General features: G+C 40.0%; 1 protein-coding gene across 3 annotated transcripts in view; it reads right to left on the bottom strand.

The window, feature by feature from the left end:
• Nucleotides 1-20763, bottom strand: part of peak1 (pseudopodium-enriched atypical kinase 1) — a 121448-nt gene that overhangs the window by 79368 nt on the left and 21317 nt on the right. For 2 of the 3 annotated variants that reach the window (XM_037542770.1, XM_017714981.2), the window contains 2 exons: nucleotides 18358-18421; nucleotides 255-302 (listed from right to left, as the gene is read on the bottom strand). The gene's annotated coding sequence lies outside the window, so the exon portion shown is untranslated. Of the gene's footprint in view, nucleotides 1-254; nucleotides 303-18357; nucleotides 18425-20763 lie in introns of all 3 variants that reach the window. The other variant, XM_017714980.2, reaches the window with a different exon arrangement.

The raw sequence follows: 20763 nt of genomic DNA, 5'->3' as shown, positions 1-20763 counted from the left end.
ACTAGTTTTGGTGATGAAAAAATGGATGGTTCAATCATTTGGTTTAATGCAATAAACATAATTAAGGTATAGGGCCATTCAAAGCCAAATGCATTTAGTCTAAAGCACAAGTTAAAAGTCAGAAACGGGTTGTGAACTTTGAAGCCATTCGGTAGATTATAAATTTACGACGTTTCATGCTCTATGACCAACTCCTTTATGCTTGACAAGGATATTTTTGAGACTCTTTGTAAACTGAAACCAAGTAACTGTACCTCCTCCAGGCGTGTAAGGCGTGTTCCCTTTCAGCACAGCAGGATGTTCTGGAGGAAGAGAGGAAAAGCATTATGCGGTAATGTATACTGTACCAAACACATCCATTAGTAAGTTAATATAGTCTGCTTAATGCTTTTACACAGAACCATGCAGAGGAAGAACAAACATTGCTCACTCTGCTTAATGATGCTAGGATGTTGCTATTGATTCATTACTCTGTCTCTTTTTATGCCAGCATTTATCAGCAAGGCAGTGCTCAGGGATTTACATGTTAAAGTAGACCTGGACCAGCCTGCCCACAGCTTCTACACACACACACACACACACGCACACACACACACACTATCACTATCAAATGCACTCTTTACTACAGACACACGTGACAGCAAACATAACAGTAACCAGGGGGCCGACACTGCCTACCTGTTTCATTAGACACGCTAATAACCATAGCAAATCATATTTTGTTGAAATTTGCCAAATGTAAAGTTACCATGATGTCCATTTTTGTACTTTGGAATGTTTTTCTAGAAGACTCTTGTCGATTCCTGAATTTTTAAGAGTTACAGGCTTATTTTCACTGTTTTAAACAATATTTATTAATACAACTGAAAAAGGGAAAAAAAAACAAAAAAAACATGAATACTCAATGAACTCACTCTTTACATGATTAAATGATTCTTTGCATTGTGAAAGGGTTCTTCAGACTGATACAGAACATAGTATCATATAGATGGTTCTATATATAAAAAAAGGTTTTACAATGCACCAAAAAGGATTCTTCTAGTGTTACAAGTTTGATGTTGTAACAATAGAAGAACCCTTTTTGGTGCTATACAGAACATTTTCTTTTTCGTATAGAACCATCTACAGCACATATATCTGAAGACCTCTTTAATCATGCAAGAGTTCTTTGAATTTTCATGGTTCTACATAGAATCCATCCATCCATCCATCCATCCATCCATCCATCCATCCATCCATCCATCATCTTCCTCTTCTCCGGGGTTCGGGTCACGGGGGCAGCATCCAATGAGGCCCAGACCTCCCTTTCCCCAGCTACTTCCACTAGCTCTCCGGGGGGGGGGGGATTCCGAGGCGCTCCCAGGCCAGCTGGGCAATATAGTCACGCCAGCATGTCCTGGGTCTTCCCCGGGGTCTCCTCCCTGGTGGACTTGCCTGTGACACCTCACGAGGGAGGCGTCCAGGAGGCATCCTAACCAGATGCCCGAACCACCTCAACTGGCTCCTCTCGACATAAAGAAGCAGCGGCTCTACTCCGAGTCCCTCCCGGATGACCGAATTTCTCACCCTATCTCTAAGGGAGAGTCCAGACACCCTGCGGAGGAAACTCATTTCGGCCGCTTGTATTCGCGTCTACATAGAACCATTATCTTTATTAAAGAACTCCTGAGAAACCATCATTTTTAAGAGTGTAGCCTTTAAAAACATGAAAAGGTCATGCCCAGGTAGTCTGATTACAGCCACATGCCAATTTTACAATGTCACCCTGTTCTGTGAGAGACTGAAGCAAGATGTTAGGTATTAACATGGAAAACAACATATAAACAAAGAGAAATAGCCAAATATATGTTAACATGTTTAGCTATATTTTTGACTGTTAGCGACAGTCAGGCGAGGAAGCCAAGCGTGTCCTGAGTCATTCATATAGACGCCACAGGGCTGAGAGATAGAGACAAAACTGGATGGATGGATGGATACTTTACTGATCCCAAAGGAAATTTAGCATGGTTTAGCTGATCCCTGTAAGGTATAACTGGTTATAAATCAACATAAAATAAGTATAATTCACTTAAATACATAAACGAATGACTATCCATTCAGTAAACCAGGCAAACTGACTATAAAACCAAAGATTTTAAAAGATTTAAGTCTTGAATTTACTTATGTATCTTTGCCTAGTATATAAGCAAGCAAAAACAATCTGACTTATCAGACTCTTTATCTGAAATACAGTAACAGCTCATCTGTCTCAAGGCCTCTGAAAAGAAAATTTAAAAAAAATTTAATATTTTGAAAATGAGTATTCAAGTACTAGTTTAAAACACCAACTTGTAAAATGCTGTTCAGGCCAGCCCAACTGTTTTTTGGCATGATTCTGAGATGGATGTGGCGTTCAGTTTCCACAACAGGCAGACAACACAGGTTTATTATTTGACAGGACTAATTTGCAAAGAAAAGACAATATACAAAGACACAGTCACAGAAATTAACAACCGAACAGAGTAATGGGGCTGACTGATCGCTCCCTGGTTGCCCTGTATACTGAGAAAAACGGTGGACAAAAGCAACACCTGGCTGTTTTTGATTCTTTTGGATTCTGACGCATGCCTGCTGAGCATGAAAACAATGCACACACAGTAAACTTGTTTTTATAAATCTGGCCACAAGATTCACAGGCTTAGTGGCCCGCGTGGCCAGCACAAACCTTTGTATCTGTCTTTATTTGAGAGCAACAAACATCAGTAAACATTCAAAGGATTTTAAGCAAAGCTAACAGAATGTTCAAATGTGTTCATAGTAACATTCTACACTTGTCACACTGGTAATGAAATGTTTGAGGCAGCTCTCCTTAAAACCTGTTAAAGTAGCCTGTAAAAGCAACAGCCATTTGTGTTTGGCTGTGATTCAGAGCACTAACCAGCCTGAGGGGAGAGCTCTCCCTCTCTCTCTCCTTCAAGAGAGTGGTCACGCTATTGTCTCTCCTAATAACATTTGGATAAACTCATCGTTCCTACATTACTGAGGATACGCCATCTGCTTGCTGCACTCCCTGTGGTACATTGCAGGCGCACACACATACACAGTCCATGGAACGTTTTAATAAGGAAAACCAGAGAACTGTAGATATTGTGGAAATTACAGAACAGACCAGCAGTCCTCACCAGTCTCTGAAGCACACTCCTTAGCACAGAGCTATGGGAGATCGAAAGCAGTGTGTGTGTGTGTGTGTGTGTGTGTGTGTGTGTGTGTGTGTGTGTGTGTGTGTGTGTGTGTGTATATATGTGTGTGTGCTGATGGAGCTGGTGAGAAGCTAATATAAACTGAGAACGAAACCACAAACCTAGTTGCTATGGCAACCTCAAACAAACACACCCTCCCAAAATCTCTTTTATCTTTCCTAATTTCCCTGAAATTCAGCCTGACCCTGAGTCACCAGCGCCTGCCTCATAACCTCACCTCTTACCACAATTATGAACAGCAGTAATCTTTGTCTGGTTCACAGATTAAGTGCTCATCAGTGTTAAAACGTCTCACACTCTGCATCGTCTCATAAGAGCTTATCGAAGCCCGCCTGCCTGATTCAGGGTGTACAAAATTGCTTTTCACTTGTTCCAATTCTTTTATTACAATCACACAGCCTGTTAGTGTTACAACAGCATAACCATTGCAGACATGGTTCCACATTAAAAACGACTTGGGACCTTCATTAACAAATCAAGGCCTTCGTCTTGAGAATGCTGCAAGGGTGAGTATCAGGATAAAATCCCGTGTTTACAAGGTGTGTTTACACATTGGCTGCTAAATACATAAAATAAACTAAGTTTCATTTGCACTGCATAATGTAAACTACCTGCAATTAACATGATACCTTGAGATCTCATCAAATGATGTTCATTTGAACTGACCGATTTCAACTAAACTAAATTTAATTTGCACTGCATAACGTAACGCCTCCTGCAACTCACTTGAAACAAGCCACGACAGATACAACCCTCAACTTTGTTTCATGAAACAGCCAATCAAAACAAGATCATATTGTATACTGTCGATATCAAATTATGTTACTTTGAAATGACTGATTTAAATCAAATCATCATCGCCAAGAAAATAAAACGGTTCGTTTACCTAGAAAGCTAACGTTAAACCAGCTTTTGAAAGAAACAAAAAAAAAAGGCTTTATGTATATGGACTTACAGAAATTTATGACAACTTTGGCGTGTGTGTCTGTGCACATATACGCAAAAAGATTGAAATATGTCCCACAATGACATGTATGCTTGTGTATGACAATAAAAATATAATAAAAAAATAAAAATAAACCAGCTTTTGAATAGCAGTTTATGTCAGCATTTGTTCTGCCTTGTTAGCCAGATCATGATCTACATACCTGGACTTCACACTTTTCTTTTCATGTAAAAATTACACCAAGATGCGAATGCTTGTTTGATAACACATCGCAAGTTGTTTTATTAGCCAAAACAGTAAAGTTATGTGAAATATAACAGCTTTATTTTTGTTTAAATCTTTTGAATAATCTAATGTGTTATATGCCGTTTTCATTATCTTTTTTAAATTGGTTTGAACAACTTGTCACATGAAAAAAAAAATGGAAAGCCAGCCTTGAGACAACAGCAGCGTGCAATATCTATTTGCTACATGCGACAGACCAAGCCACTGTCCAGAAACAACTCTTTCCAAAAACTATAGTAAATCATTCGGATTCCACAGCCAACAGATTTTCCAGCAACTCAAGCACTCTCAAGAAACTATAGACCAAGCCAGTCTCCAGAAAATTAAGACAAACCACTGAGCCACTCGCCAGATTCAAAGCAACTGTGCCCAATTACTCACTACTTATTGTAATGGGAGTGTAGAATTAGCTAATTTTTCATCATAATGCATCTCTCCATAGGACAATTAACCCAACAGAGTCTGAAAACACTCAGACAGCATAAACAAAATGACATCAAGGAGCTGCATGTTTCATTGTCATGAAAAGTGTTCACAATGTAATGATCTCCAAGGTAACCTGAGAAGAAGAAAGATGGAACAGGCAAAGAGAGAATAGGAGAGGTACAGCAGCAGGGCTGAAACAGTCTTAAGTCTTTTATTCATGCATAAATCATCTTTTTCTCACTAAGCATATAATAACTTTAGCCTGTGGGAATTCTGGACTTGACCAATCTGTGCTTCGCCCATAAATGCATCCTTTCGTAGTGACAGTAGCGAAGTCTAAGGAACGCTGGAATCCTTAAGAGAAACTGTAGCACACAATTTTGTTGTGTGAACACTCTAATATTATCTTGGTGGCAAATTCATCATCGCCATCACCAACCGACCTAGTCTTGATAAGCTACAGCATAGTTTTAACTCTGATCATAGCATTTTAAAGTGAAAACTCATTATTACGTAAAATGCTAAACAAAGATCACTTAATTTCTCATTAGACTGAATCAGATTTCTGCCACCATTCCGTAAAGCTTGTCCACCTTGGCAATAGTTGCTACTCAAGGAGCATGGACTTATTCGGTGGCTGAGCAGCTACTTAGTTGCTACAGTAGAGCCACTAGCAGCATCAGCACAATGGAGAACTGCTACTGAATAGCTGAGTAGCACAATTACCAACTTGTTCAAACTTAGAACTAGACTTCTACGCTCTGCTTCTTGCCCAGAGAACAAATGAGCTTTGCTAATTTTTCTCTCTTACTGTGGACTCAATAGATTCCTTTAGTGAATTAGAGATCAAAGCCGCTTTCCTCCGGGTCTGAATGAAAAGGAGAGCAGCGTGCACACATACACAGGCATCCCTGCACAATGATCGGTGGCATCCACACGTGAGAGTTGCATAAGTTTCCTCATCTTTCTCATAATACTCCCTTTGGTATTCTTCAGCCTATTCTCTCTCTCCCTCACTCTCTCCCTCTCTCCCTCTCCATCTCTCCCTCTCTCTCTCTCTCCCTCTCTCCCTCCCTCCCTCTCTCTCCCTCCCTCCCTCTCTCTCTCTCTCTCTCTCTCTCCCTCCCTCCCTCTCTCCTCCGTCTCACTCACTCACTCACTCACTCACTCACTCACTCACTCACTCACTCACTCACTCACTCTCATTTATGAATGTAAATTGGGCCGCAGAAGGCAATGGAGACTTTGGCAGCTAAATCACTAGTCCAGCTGTCAAACCCCTGCATTATTTAGAGTTATTTTAATGCTTTAAAGGCTCAGAATGTGGCATTTGGGGTTTCATCTACGGATGCATGACGAGATCGGAATTGTATTGGCATCAGCAGAGATTTGTTTAAAATAAAATATACTGGCATCGAACAGACGTTTAGATATGACTGATTTGAAACAGGGTATTGACTGATATTTCAAACAAGGATGTGCACGGGTGCTCGAGGCCTCAGTACTGCCCCACTGAAATCACAATTTTGGTACTCTTAAATAGAAAGACTACAAATTCAGTCAAACAGCACTTCTACAACTGAACAGTACTGCTAAATGTGATAGTTTTTATCAGAGAAAGTATGTTGTGCTATACTTTGCACCGCAAAAACCCAGAGCCTAAACACGGGGGCTAGATACAGAAACAGGCCAAATACATTACTTTAACAAACTTATATGTTAGCCTAAAAACACCTGGACAAGACGACAAGTTTCCATCAGCATCCAGTGTTTTACCTGCTAGCTGTAGTTTTAGCTCATTATCTCAACTGAGGCAGCATCCGTTATGTTACTCAGCTGACATGAAAATCTACCAATTTCCCTTATTTCTGAATAATAAAACCTGTTCTGAAATATACCCCTCTGTGTGATGCTCAAGTTTTGTGCAAGACCAGTGCTGTCACCTAAAGAGGTCAGCCACAGCTCTACATTCATTTCAGCTGAAACCGGAAACCTTTCTCGTTTTATTTATTTATTTATTGTTTTTTCCTTCTCTGAGGTTAGCTGGATATTTATTGCTTAACTCTTAAAGACTATCAATATCAGTATTAGCTGGAATGCAAACCTCTAGTTTCAAAATGACATTTGAGGATGTCTTTTTTTTTGTACTCCTAAAGAGCAGAACATTCAGGAAGCAGTGGGCTACAGTGCTAAAGCATTATTCGTTTGTAATCTACAGCAACAAACAACATATTTCCCTCAAATGCAAATTCAGGCAGATGTAGCTGAAAAAAGCTGGGCAATATGGCAGAAATAATAATATCACAATACTTGGCACTAAATCCGGTTAAGCAGGACTAATTTTGTCTCTTTATAATGAAAAATGTAGTTGGTCAGTGTTCTAGTATTGATGATATCCATGATATGTTTAGAAAAGCATATTGTATTAGTTTGTGACATTATTTATCAGGATAATGATATATATATATATATATATATATATATATATATATATATATATATATATTTATATATAATAATCGTATTGCCCAGTCGGCAGATATGTGCATGAAATATACAGTACCAACGTCAGGCTGAGTGCATCTCTAGATTCAATCTTTCAGTAACACTATGTGAAAACAGAGACCAAATGAGCAGTAATTCCTTTGTACAGATCTAAATGTAGCAGTGCTAGAAATGACTTATGCTTTGAGTAACTGGGACAAAAAAGTGCCTTAGTGTGCCAACACGCTCACTCACACACACACAGACTGCTGGCCAGGACTGAGCCACATCTTTCATCACCGAATACATTGTAAACAGGGCAGGAATTTATTAGTCAAACTTCTGGTATGAGAAAATGAGCACTCAAAGAAATTTTTTAAAAGTCAGCCAACCATTTCACTTGGCACACTTTAATTGACTCAAATGTAATTTCCAAAGATGGAACGAACACACACCGAGCTCTTCAATAATTCCACTGCAAAAAGGGGTTCTGTCCGTCTGTCTCTCTCTCTCTCTCTCTCGTCTAGCAGATCAGAGAAAGCACCACTGGACATATAAGTGTAAACGGTGCTCCAGGACAGAGCCATCAGCAGCCCAATCATTCTAACACATCTCACCCAATCCCCAGCTCAGCACCCTCTGTCTCGCTCCCTCTCCCTCACCCACACTGATCAGATCTGCCCTCGAGAGGAGCTGCACTTTTTCATTTTGCAGAGGATCTCTTCAGTACAGACACTAGGGCCGTTGCTAGGAAACGGGTCTCTAACAGGAAAAAGAGGTGTGCGTATGGAGGGCTCTGTGAAAAAAATGGAGACCACTGAAAATAAGAGATAGAGAGAGCGGAAGAAATAAAAACATCCTATTTTCCCCAACCGAAACCCCTAAAGACAAAACCAGGTGTGGAAAGCAGTGGAACAAAAGCTGCTTTCTCAGATTATACAGTAAGCTGCTCTGTGAGAGAGAGAGGGTGCAGCCCTTTGGACATCGTCTTCACACTCAGATCAGCAGGTGTCAGAAATCTCTGGAGATCCAGACAGCCAGGCTGGAGCTGCTGGTGTGCGAGTGTGAGGCTCGAAGAGGCAGCCGCTCGTTTGATCTCTTTCTCGCTGGTTCACTGCATCACCAAGCACAGCTGCAACAACAGGCCTGTGAGGCTACACTGGTCAAGTCAACGGGGCAGCAATGTGGCAGCAAAAGTAGCAGCAGGGCCAGCAGTATGGTAACATGGTACAGGATAGGAGTGTCGCAGCTGAGACCATTAGAGCTAAGACTAAGACCAGATTAAGACAGTTTACAGAATATAACAAATTAAAATATTAATATAATCAAAATTTCAGAGAATGAATTCTTACAAATATTTTTAGTTTTGATTTTTGATTCAGAGGTCTAGATTCAACTCTATATTCGATGTGTAATGTGTTAAAAATGTCTCAGTTCTACAGAGCTCTACTTACGTCTAACGCAGATTGGTTTGTCTCAGATGAATAGAAAGTTTATTGAAAAGCAAAAGATTTCAGAGTAGCACATCCTTGTCAAAAGTATTCAACTTAAACAGTGCAACTGACCAACGAAGAACACAAAAACATGAACCTCATGTCTTAATTTTAAACCCCTTAAATTATACACAAATGTTATAAAAGGACAAATTATCCATCCATCCATCCATTTTCTAAGCCGCTTCTCCCTCAGGGTCGTGGGGCGGTGCTGGAGCCTATCCCAGCGGTCATCAGGCGGGAGGCAGGACACAAAAGGACAATTTAAATATGTGTAAATCTATGCTGAGCAAGACACTAAGCATTAACTACAGAAATTCTCTGAAGATGGAAAAATGCAGGTTCAATGCTGCGTCTGTATTCATGTCTTTCTGTTGCTAAGCGACAGCAGCATTGTAAGTAGCATGTCAATCAGCCATGCTAGCTAGCTATTGTTTTGATATGTACAGGTAGAAAGTTGTTACTCGCTCTTTAGGAAGTGGTCTACTATTACTAAGCAAGTATGGTGCTGCTAGTAAAAACAAGCCAAACAAATGTTTTTTTCTTTTTACTAATGTTAAGATTAAGATTAAGTGACCCTTATTAGTCGCACAACGGGGAAATTTCACCTCCGCATTTAACCCATCCGCGAAGTGAACCACCACATACACTCTAGTGAGCACACACACACTAGGGGGCAGTGAGCACACTTGCCCGGAGCGGTGGGCAGCCCAATCCGCAGCGCCCGGGGAGCAGTTGAGGGTTAGGTGTCTTGCTCAAGGACACCTCAGTCATGTGCTGTCGGCTGTGGGGATTGAACCGGCGACCTTCCGGTCACGAGGCTGGATCCCTAACCTCCAGCCCACGACTGACCCAATGCTGGCCTGTATTTGATCCATAAAACCTACAGTGACTTAGCTGCTTAAGCCTCCATTGCCTTCTGCGGGCCAATTTACATTCATAAATGAACCAGAGAGAGAGACAGAGAATAGTAATGTACTCAGCAACTGACCTGATTGCTTAGCACAGATAAATGCTTGTGGCAGGTGCTATTTGACTGCTTCCAGTTGAAATTTGCAAGCCCTCTGTGCACAAAAACATGTCTCATCCACTGAAAACTACAGAAAAAAGGTGTCAATGTGAATCCACCATACTCTTAAAATGAATGAGCTTTTGCCTTTGTTATTAACTAACAAGAGCACTGAGTTGGCGCAGGCTGGTGCTGCGGCAAACTGGTTCATCCCCTGGCCATGGTTTACACCGACTTTATTAAAAAAAAAAAAAAAAAAGTGAAAACTGAAATGCCTTGCCTTGTAGGCTGTTTTGGCTTTCACGGGCTAAAATTTCAATGCGTCTCCAGTTCAGAACAGCGGAAGGTCTTCAGGTGAACAAAAGGTAAAGGATTACACCGAACACACTGGCCTCCAGGCAGCCGGTGATCAGAGCGCGCTCAGTCAGCCGGTTAGAGTAGCTGCACTCAGTAAATATTATGATAGCTCAGGGCCTAATGCTGCTGTTACTGTTGAGCTACAACACACATGGACACATGCATGTACAGACCCGGAGACACAACCACCCACAAACATACATCGCACATACGTTCCTCTATGCTCTACTCTAGTTAACAGATAAAAACACTCTCCCAGCTCACCACAGACTTCTTTCAGAACCTAATACAAAAAAAATTATTCTGGGAAAAATCATAAAAGAAACTTGACTCTCTTCAGACACACACACACACACACACACAAGTTCTCTCTCACTTTCACACACACACAAAGTGATTAGCTTGTCTGCTCTCATCAGCAGGCCTGCGTCTGATGAGTAGCTCAGACACAGAGCGGGCCGAGGGCTCCTAGACAGAATGATAAACGGCCTAAAGGCAGGCCACTCTAAAGCATCATCTGCTATACGCACAGCATCAATCATACATTACTGAGAGAGAGAGCAGACAGATCTTTTGGCCGCCAGTCAGTCGCTCAATATCTCAGTAAGTTGTGCGAGCGCACACACTCATACACTTGCAGGAGTCTTAAGTGGCTCCATCCCACAGTAACCTGTTTACAGGATACAATGTGTTCTGGAATCTTCCCTGCTAGTGCTTACATTCCGTGTGGCCTCATCACTGTCAACAATGAGACAGAAAGGTCTTGTGTTGGTAACTCAGTCAAACATCTCCCCAAGCCTGAGTCCGTTAGTGTTCGGACTGACCACCCTAGTGTCCAGAGTCCAAAAATACTGGAGGAGTTTGGGAATAACTGGACTGCGAGAACTAGGAAATTATCTTTGGAGGTGTGAAAAAAAATCCCTGCAGATTTTGTTTAAAAAAAAAAACAAAAAAAAACACCGAAACCAAGATTCACTAAAATAATGGAAGCAATAATAAATGCATAATATGACTGTACGCACTAAATACTGCAAATTCTGCATTATATTTATTTATTAAGGCTTCTGTGTAATTTACTGTTCATCGTATTTTTTTATCACAATAGTGTCCATGATGAATACAATGACAGGACAGATCAACTACACAGATCAACACACACACACACACACACACACACACACACACACACACACACACACACACACACACACACACAGAAGGCTGATATAACTGGATTAGGAAGAAGGTAACATTAGGAGCAACGTCTAAAGAGCAATGGTGCTCTCCTGTGAGCCAGAGTGAGTGACTTAATCACTGTTATACGGCCAAATGCAAAGCATAAACACACACACGTAGCACTCGAATGACTCTATTCTTAACTAACTAGCCTATAATACTTCAGGCTTGACTACTATTTTCACTCTCATTGCAGTGCTTTAAATGTGTGAAACAGTAATGGCCACTGTCTCAACAAACTTGCAACACCATAAGGTCAAGTTATCTGCCTCAAATTCTGGATGTTTATTAGAATTTCATTCTCATTTAAATAATAAAAAAATCAAATGCATTGCACAACTCTGTACAGCTAACATTAATTGATTTTGTTTACAGCTTTCTTTTATCTATTTGAAATCTATGCAGCTGTGGAGTAGAAGCATCTTAAACTAATCCCTTCAGAAGGTAAATATACATTGTATTGCTTTTTGTAGGCCTACAATTTAAACAACTGGACATATACACGGGATGTTGTTCTTTAAAAGCTTTTTATAGTTTAGAGTATGGCAAACAGTTGTTCAGTGTTGTCGGGGTACTGACAATGCCCATGACAGACTCAGAAAAGTGGACTGTGACATAATTTATCACAATAAAAATAACATAGCATCATGTTGCTCACTCATACTTCAAATGCTTTTCCTACCTTCACCTACCCTCCCTGCACATCAATTTTGCCATCAGATCAAACTCCAGCATGCACAGCTCCCATTCTCAGTGCAAGTCCACTCTTTATCCCCGTTTCAGAGTGCAGACGCTCTGCTGTAACTCTATCCTGCTTCGTAGAGGCCCCACACTCACTCCCACAGCAGCAGCTCCAGCAACTAAAGCCCCTCATACCTCCAGAAGAGCAGAGGCTAAGTATCCTCATACTGAAACACATGCAGCCACATCTGATGATTCCAAAACCTGGCGGACTACCCAAACAACTCCTTTCAGAGATAGGAGAAAATCAAGGTCCGCTGTTTCTGTCCAAGAGGACTTCAACATCACTGAAAGTGTTTAGGATTATTTGGATTGTGAGAACCTGAAAATACAACCAGCATCTAAGACTGAACTTTGGAGGTGTGGAAAAACATCCCTGCAGATTTCTTTGAAAAACTGAAAGCACATCTTCTAAAAAGAATGGAAACCGTAACAAAGACATGTGGACATACTAACTACTGAAAATGTGTTGTTGTATTTAGTTGTTGATTTAGTTGTACATGCTTCCTGACTGTTTTCCTGTTGCAAAAAATTTTAATTAATTAAAACATTAAAATTAAAATAAATTTAATTGAAAAATTAAAATTTATGGAATTAAAACATGTGTGCACAGGGCAATATCTTACTTATCTTGGATTACAGGAATAATGAATCTGAAAGTGTGACTGGTCAGGAAGACAAATAAACTAAAGCCAATAGCACGACAACAATTAACAAAAGACATCCTGTGCAACCCGAGCCTAGCTTATACACTCCCATGCACACAGCAATTAAAAAAACACCTTGTGATACTTTATAAAATGGTAAAACATTAAGCTTTTGATTGTCTTAACAACAGATCATTACTAAAAAGCTAAAGTAACTCAGTATGGGATAATTTTCCTCTATGATTTCTTTAAATGTTGAAGTCTTGTTGGTAAATGTGCAGACAACCTTTTACAGAACAGTCAATATTGTTCCACTCACCACTGATGGCTTAAAATAGTTGAAAAACACTGCCAAGCTAGTTTGTGTTTAATGTAAGCTCAAATATTCTCTATACGGTTTAGATACAGACTCTAGACTCTAGACCATCCCAACCAGCCCAAAACCATGAGTAAAAAACATTATATTTTGGCCCAATGTTTTTGTATACACACACACACACACACACACACACACACACACACACACACACACACCTTTTGTTCATTTTCTAAGTCAACAAATCAACACATTCTCATAAGAGAAACCGTTTTCTACACATTTGAATGCACAGTTACTGTTTATTTGCCAAATTTAACATATTGGGGAAAAATATAAATAAAATGTGGCCAATTCAAAAGTTATGGCACATCATATATTTTATGTTTCATTTTTCATATGAGTTAAATTTAGCAAATTGATAGATAGAAATTGCACACTACAATTAGCAGAAAAAAATACATATTTAAGTGTGTTCTCTGTAGAGTAGATCTAGAAAATCAACAAAACGTAATTTCACCAGAGGCATTGCTTTTCCAAATGTCTATATATAGACAGATGTGATACATATGTGATGCATATAGTATCACAGTATCTTGTGGTCAAGATGCTTATGCAAATGTAAGTATATGCTTTTCCCAGCACTTCCAATAGCTACTTATCTCATCAAGATGGAGCAACAGGATGTTTTCTCGATTAAACATTTGCAGATAAGCAAAATGTTTCAAAATACAGTTCTACTGTAAAAAACATCACTGAAAACAACAGATAAGTCAAGTTTAGGTTAGCATGATACAGTATGTGGCCAAAAGTACAAATACATTCTAAAGTGCACACCTTTCCTATTTATTGAATTCAGGTGTTTCTGCGACTCCTATTGCTATCAAGTGTATAGAATCAAGCACACAGCCATGCAGTCTGCATAAATAAACACTGGCAGGAGAAAGGGTCAGTCTAAAGGGTTCAGTAACTTTAAATGTGGCACTGTCATAGGATTCCACAAATCAGTTTGTGAAATTTCTGCCCTGCTAGATCTGCCCCAGTCAACTGTAAGTGCTATTGTTGTAAAATAGGAGCATCAACAACAGTTTGGCTGCAAAGCAGTAGACCATGCAAACTCATAGAGCAGGTCAGCAGAATGTGAATAAACATCAGCTATCCTGTGTTGCATCACTCAAACGTCCTCTGTAAGCAACATCAGCAACTGGTGCTGTTTTCAAGATCTGTGCTTAGCCCCTTAGCTCTAGTGAATTTTATGCTTCCAAATGTGTGGCAACAGTTTGGGGAAGATGTTTTCCAGTTCCAGCATGTGCCCCTGTGCACAAAGCAAGGTCTATAAATACATGATTTGATGAGTCTGGTGTGGAAGAACTCCAGTGGCCTGCACACAGCCCTGACCTCAACCCCAGTAAACACCTTTGAGATGAACTGCAACGTTGATTCTCAGCCAACATCAGTGCCTGACCACACTCTCTCTGACCAAATTCTCACAGACAGAAAGCCTGTACTTTTGGAATGTGATGTCCAACAAGTTCATAAAGGTGTGTTGGCCAGGTGGCCACATATTTTGCTCATGAAGTGAATATGACAAACAAGCACATCCTGCTGCAGACAGGATTGCTGTGTAGGACAGTGGTGATGATACCTGGTAGTTTTAGAGTCATTAAATATTAAGACTTTTCAACAGTATTAAGAAGGATTTTCAACAGAGAATCCTCACTGAACTTTAGTCTAACAATTTAGTTTAAGCTTGAGTTAATGTGTGAGAGCACTTTCTCCTATCTGCCCTTCATCTTATCGCCTGCCCTGGAGCAAAGACACATTAGCTAACCCCACACTGCTCCAGCAGTGCTGCAGTTTAGCACCTCTGTCTGTCTCAGCCCTTCATTTCAGCACAGCAGCCTTGAAACAGCAAGACTGTTCCCCATCCCTGATGGGAATAAAGATGATTTTTAAAAATTCTAAATCATGGCCTGCCAGACAATGTCCTTGCTCCATGTGTGTGTTTTTAAGGGAGCAGGTGCAATTCTCAGGGTCACTCACAGACCAGCGGGACTGAACAACTTCAGAATACAAATACTCCAACAATACAGATCATTCATATTCACTGCCATGCTGTATAATTCATGTACAGCAGGCCAGCTAGTACACAGAAGGAAATGTGAGCTGCTCTCCATTAGACTACAGAGGTGCTCTTGATGTGCCCCGAGGAGCTTTACAAGTGCACCAGAGCCCTCGAGGCCTAATAATACAAGAACACACATCTGGTGAGTATGAAAGGTTCACAAGATCAAGCTTTTGGGCATTAGTGATTCTTCATCAGTGCATTTACTGTACAGAAGGGGAAAAAAAGGACAACAGCTCTAGAAAATGCAGTGTGTGTGTGTGTGTGTGTGTGTGTGTGTGTGTGTGTGTGTGTGTGTGTGTGTGAGAGAGAGAGAGAGGGGGAGGAGGAACTGCTGAATCAATCACAGTTAAATAGATGGGAATCTTCGCCGTCTCTCTCTTGGGTTTGGGTGACTAATTAATCAGTCTGCCATTCATGTGTGGGCCATATGCGTATGTGTAATTCTGTCTTCTATTCGGTCTCACGGTCTTGTGTGGGTTGTGTGTGTATGTTAGCAGGATGTGGCTTTTAAGAAAATAAATGTCTGCTCTGCATTCCTGAGTTTGCTGAGCAATTTCACCATAATGACCTCACTTATCATCAAATCAGCATCCAGCCCAATTACGTCACAAAGTGCAATTCTCCCCTAAACTGTTCCAGATAAATGTAGGCATCTGTACACAGCAAGTGGATGGAAAGTGGGGAGAGAGAGGGAAAGAGAGAGAGAGAGAGATGGAAGAAAGGTGTGTGGGGGGGGGGGGTGGGGGGGGGGGGAGCAGGTATCCATGCATTAACAGTAAGGATCAACAAAAATTAGTCTGGCTTTGAATTTTTCCTCCACAGTCCAACAATTGGAAAAACAGTCTGTAATAAATGCATCAGGGACATCACTGCTGATTACATTCCTTAAAAATGGAATCTTATAATTATTGTGATGATTAATCCAGTAATCAGAGTTCTTTTAAAAAGCGCGAACTAATACAAAAGGAAAACATCCTTGGCCTTTCAGTTTTCAAAATTACTTTATTGAAGGAAATCCTGAAAGATTTTGGCAAATAATTAAAGCACCATGTGGCAAAAATATGTCTCTTTTACTGCTCTTACTGTAAGAGTGACCAATTAGGGAATTTGAAATACACACACACACACACACACACACACACACACCTTCTAAGCAGTTTCTCCCTCAGGGTCACAGGAATGCTGGAGCCTATCCCAGCTGTCATTGGACGGAAAGCAGGATACAGCCTGGACAGGTCGCCAGGCCATTGGAGGGCAGAATTTGAAGTACTCACTTAAAATTAAAATTTTATCTTCTTTTTTTCATTTTTTTATATATATATATATATATATATATATATATATATATATATATATATATATATATATATATATATATACATATTTTTTTTTTTTTTAAGAATCTAAAAAAAAAGCAGCTACCCCTTACAGTGTGATAAACTTCATGATGAACGGAGCAACAGAACTATTCCAAAATGACTTCTAATATTCGACTTCCATTAAAAGCTGTGAAAGCTGACTTTCCTTTAAGGAAAGTTACCATTCTGGAGATACAAAATATGCATTAATGTCATGCAAATTGCCAATTGATTGCTTTCTTTTAAATCAAGTAAATCATGACAGCCCCAAACTGTATGTAGCCATACAGGCATCATATCCTGTCAAAAAAACTAAAAAAAAAAAAAGAGTAATGATTGTATAATAATGTATTATTTTCAGCAGATGGTCAGACAAACAAAAGCTCTGACTAAACTACAAAACAGGTCTGTGTCCTGTCTCTCCGTGTCCGCAGCTGCCCTGGTGTGGGAGATGGACTTAAGCTCTCATATCCCGAGCAGCTCTAGGCACTTCCACACCCAAGCCCGCTCTGCATTCCTGAATATACGTAGTGTTTGTTTGTGTTTGGCTGTGTTTCCGGCGTTCAGACAAATTTCCCACGTCATTTTCTCAGCCTCCCACAGGCAAACCTGAACCCTGCTGAGAACTTCCTGCTCTCATACACATGCAGAGCTGTACGATACACACAAACACTGTGATTATTGCCATGGACAGCGGCTGAGTAATGCCTCAGTATATTAAAAACACAATGATGAACCTCTGATGGGACTTTTGGCTGCACCATTTTGACTAAAATGATTTGATTGATGAAATCTGTGATTCATCCAAACAACCACAGAACACTCCTTGATCATCTGAGGTTGGTTGGGATGCTCATAGAACACAAACCACAAACCACTTTGTGATTTGCATATTGTGTACATCACATTCCTACATGGTTGTATACAAGGTGTTGTGTGGTTTTTTTTTTTTTTTTTTTTTTTTTTTTTTTAAATGCCAGCTGCCACTGACATTATGTGAAATGGTCAGAATGGTGGTCAATTTCATGGACCAAAAAAAAAAAAAGTTAAGTCAAGTTACATGTTTTGTTGATTTTCTGAGTGAAAATAAGTTAACACATCCTCCACAAAGAATAAACTTAAATATAACATTTTAAAAGCATTTTTTTTTTATTTCTGTTTACATGCTGAGTCTAACATATTGAAAAAAAAAACACAACATGGAAATGTGCCACAACTATTGCACAGGCCACATCTTATGTTTTTTTTTACCCCCAATATGTTAAATTCAGCAAATAAACAGTAATTGTGCATTAAAATGTATATAAGTGTGTTCACTTTAGTGGATGTGGTCACTTTTAGCTGTTGAAAAAACAAGCCAGGGGAGAATGAACGTCTGCAATATTTCTGACCAACACCCACATGTGTTTTGGTGAACTTGACCCTTTGCAGTGTGCAAAAATGAACTTGTGTGAAAACAGCCTTAGATGACATAACAGAGTTAGCAGCTAATGTTCTCCCGTAAGTGTGCCGAGTTATCCAAATTTAAAAAGATGCAGAAGCTGGCTTTACTCTTCTTGGAGAAGGCGCATGCTGGCTTTCACCCTCCTTGCCTGGTAGTATTGTGTAATAGGGGCATCTAACTAGAGGATAGAAGATTTATGAACAGAGCACTCTCATTTCACAATTCATCTGAGGAGAATACACACTCACCTGGGGCAGGTCTGTATAGAGCACGAGATACTGGCGAGGAAAGCCTCAGACACACTGCTCCTCGCTGCTGGAAAGAGGGAGAGTGAGAAAGAGGTGTAAGGAGCTGTTGGTGAAGAGAAGAGAGGGAGTGCAAGAAAACACTCGCATTTGTGCCAGATTCTTGTCTGTGTCCTCACATGGACTGGAGACAGAAACCTATTGGCTGAGAGAAGAGCCTGACACGGCACAGCGTTACATTCTTCAAAACCGTGCTAGAAGAGAGTCCAGCGTGAATAAATCCTAATAATTCATCATGCACCTAAAAGCCCTCCCTGCATAAATGTGACCCGAAGCAGGGTCGGCCTGTGCTGGACATGCAGCTTGTTCATTTTCTAGTCTCACATCTCATGAGTCATATTTCCATTAAAACTGATGAGTCATGATGCTGATGGTGCTGAGGTTAACCACTGCTTTGACCTCAATCTGAGACGAGCAGCTTCTACTCATTCTGTATGGCACAGCTGACACTCCTACATACACGTGCAGAGAGTAAGAGTGTGAGAGTGAGAGTGAGAGAGAGAGAGTGAGTGTGAGAGAGAGAGAGAGAGAGAGAGAGAGAGAGAGAGAGAGAGAGAGAGAGAGAGTGTGAGAGAGAGAGAGACAGAGAGAGAGAGCCCACAGAGAGGAATAATGCTATATAAGGTCTTGGTTTCCCAGCTCTAAGTGTTTAGAGACTGTTTACTCTCTGCTCTCTTTCATATGTCCTTTTTAAGAGTGCTCCTCATACCCTGGAGCCTCCCTGGTGCTGCGCTGTGGCCGGCTGCTAGAGAGGATGAGCTCAGCTAGAAAGATGTGTAGGTGGGACTTGGCCCCCTTAAACTGCAGTTATAAATTAAAAAAAAAAAAAAAGTTTATTCAGTTATAAATTTTGAGACTTGCTATTGAGTAATTACTACATATTAATCAGTAACTACTATAAATTACACAATACCTAATAGAGTATAAGCTGTTTTTGATTGCTATCACAACACAGCAATACAGGCCTCTGCTATATTGATACCTACAATAGCTGCAATACACAAACGAGTGTTCTAACCAGTCACAAATGTTTTACTATGTGCTGTGAGCAGTTTGACCAGACGTAGTTCCTGACGAGTTTCTGGGACCGTTTTGATTCCCACAGTTAATAAATAATTCTGATCAAAATAAGGCAAAGGGCCGATGGCTACTCATGTTTTAAAACACTGTAAAGGTTTTCATGCATATTATAGACTGGCAATACAGAAAAAAACAATACATTAAAATATAAAACATCTTCATACACAAATCACAGTATTTCATTTTTCTTGATAAGTCACATTAAGACTTATTGTAACAGACATCACAAATAACCAGCAAAACAGTGTGTCCACAGTTAAAATGTAATCAAAACTGTGAAAATAATGCGTTTAAATTCATTTCAGACAATATTCAGCACTACAATCAATTAAAAAGGCTCTCTCACTTTTGGTTTTTTGGTTGTCCAGTACTTAATATTCTTAAACTCCCATCAACATGGAAAAAACTTAGACAGGCATGCCATGACATCCATGTTAATTCTGTTTTAATGAAACATGCAGTTGGACAATGTTCTCTAAATACGTATATATCCCTGAAATGCTAAAAATATTTCATAATTATATACTGTCATTTCACCCACTCCTATAAGTAAATACTCCTCACATAAGAGCGAGGAACTGAAGTGCTGACACTAATACAGGCACTACCAATTCATATCAATTTAAATAGGATCAGACATGCTGTCATCTGTTTTGTAATCCTCTAAACAAACATTCAGAATAAAATTCATGACGTCTGCAGTGTAGTTCCACAGAGTTTTATATCAGAATCTAGAAAGCCTGATTCCCTCATCGCCCCGAGCACATCTGCAATGTTTCAGCACGGCTATATCGGCACTGTCTGACGTGGCCATGTCGCCTCACCTTCTACGAGTTAAGCATGGCTACTTTTGGTAAAGAGCAAGGCTCTCTGTTAAAATCCTTTACTCAAAGTGAGTCAATATGCCAACATGCGTTGCTAAACAATGTGCAGTAATAAAAGTCTTTATCATGCACGGCTGAACAACCGGGAAAAGAGACAACGAGTGGCCAGCTGCTATAAATAACCTGAACTCCAGCAAAAACACAGCATCAGATGAAGTGACAATGGGTGTGTTTAAAAGACTTTAAACTAGGAAATTTCTATTAGGATGTAAAGTCTGGATCAAATGCAGACTGGAGTTGGCTCTTTCTGTGACCACTACTGACAAAATCATCACTAAAAGTGAAAATCCAGATCTGAGACAAGACAGTCTGGATCTGTCAACAGTAACTGAGTTAGCGCTGCTACAAATACGGGGTGATTAAAAAAAGATTAATCTTAAATGAT

The sequence above is a fragment of the Pygocentrus nattereri genome, chromosome 11 (genome assembly GCF_015220715.1).
Source record: "Pygocentrus nattereri isolate fPygNat1 chromosome 11, fPygNat1.pri, whole genome shotgun sequence".
Taxonomy (NCBI): domain Eukaryota; kingdom Metazoa; phylum Chordata; class Actinopteri; order Characiformes; family Serrasalmidae; genus Pygocentrus; species Pygocentrus nattereri.
Note: the sequence above shows the minus strand (reverse complement) of the source record. Positions and strands in the feature narration are given on the sequence as shown.